A 1,446-nucleotide genomic window follows, 5' to 3' on the forward strand; every position below is an offset into this window, starting at 1 on the left:
GGGGCAAGAGGGGACAGGACGCCCCCTGGCGGGCGGGAGGACAAGGGGCAAGAGGGAGAGGAAGGGAGGAGAAAGGAGGGCTCGGGGCGGGAGGGTGGGAGAGTGTCTGGGGAGAGGGATCTGGCATGGAGATGTGGGAAGAGGACTATGGGGAGGGGAGAATGGGGAGAAGGTGTAGGAAGGGGCTACCGGGAGAGGAGAAGAGGAGGGGCTACAGGAAGAGTGGATATGGGGAGAAGATAAAGGGGGATTTGGGGAAGGGGTTTGAGGAGGATCTATGAAATCTGGGGCAGGACACTGGGGAACAGGACAGGAGGTCTGGTCTAGTGGGGGCATGTGCCCTCAGCAGCACCCGTCCTGCCAGCTCCTGACACCCACCTGTGTCCATACCTCACCCTGGTGAAGCAGCCGCAGCCGCCTTCCCGGGCATGTCCAGCACACCGGACCCAGCCACTGGCAGAGCACATGTTCCCATACTGGTGAGGGCCATGGGGACCCCACCATCCAACGGATGCCACACGTCCCCCCACAACACCACACAGTGCCAGTGCCAGCGCTGGGCCTGGCCAGGCTCCCGCTCTACTTGGAACAATCCGGCCTTTGAGCGGATCCAGGGCCGGCGCACGAGGCGCCCGCCTGTAGAATGGGCCCATTCTGGTGGCAGGTGCTGTGAGGGGCCGGGGGCTCCAGCTGGGGCCCAGCTTTACTGGGGGGGCTGGAGCCCAGTTGGATTTGGCACACAGTTGGATTTGGGGACTCAAGTGTCACGGTAGTGCCAGGGCCGTGCATCAGTCACGGAAGGGGCTGAGGTGGGATGGAAGGGCACTGGGACCAGGCCTCACCCATGGGCACCCATCCCACCGAGGCACCAAGGGGTGCCCTGCATCCACCCCGTGCCTGGTGGCAATGGCTGTCTGTGTCCCTGTCTATGTCCCTACGTCCCCGTCTATGTCCCCTCGAGCAGGAATGGGAGGTGCCCATGGTTGGGGCTGGGACCCCTTCGGGTGCCCGTGTCCCCTGGGAAGGGATCCCACGGGTGATGCAGTGGCTGCGGGTCTGCCATGCCTGGTGCAGCCTGAGACAGGGTCAGGAGCGTCCCGGGACCGCCTCGGGACTGTGCCGGGACAGTACCGGGACCACACCAGAAGCACGCCTAGTTCTGTACGGGAACAGTACCGGGACCACACCAGAAGCACGCCTAGCTCTGTACCGGAACAGTACCGGGACCGTGCCGGGACAGTACCTGAGCCATCTCTGGATGGCTCCTGTACCAGCCCAGTACCTGGAGCACACCTGGACTGTGCCGGACCGTGTCAGGACTGTATCAAGACTGTACCGGAACCATGCTTGGACCGGACCGGGACCGGGACAGTACCGGACCGTGCCCCGCGGTCACGCCCGGGCTCGGTGCGGTGTTGTCCCGCTCCCATTCCCGGGAGTCCCCGT

Source organism: Agelaius tricolor, unplaced genomic scaffold (assembly GCF_023055355.1).
Source record: "Agelaius tricolor isolate 1412-34295 unplaced genomic scaffold, bAgeTri1.0.p SCAF_5, whole genome shotgun sequence".
NCBI lineage: Eukaryota > Metazoa > Chordata > Aves > Passeriformes > Icteridae > Agelaius > Agelaius tricolor.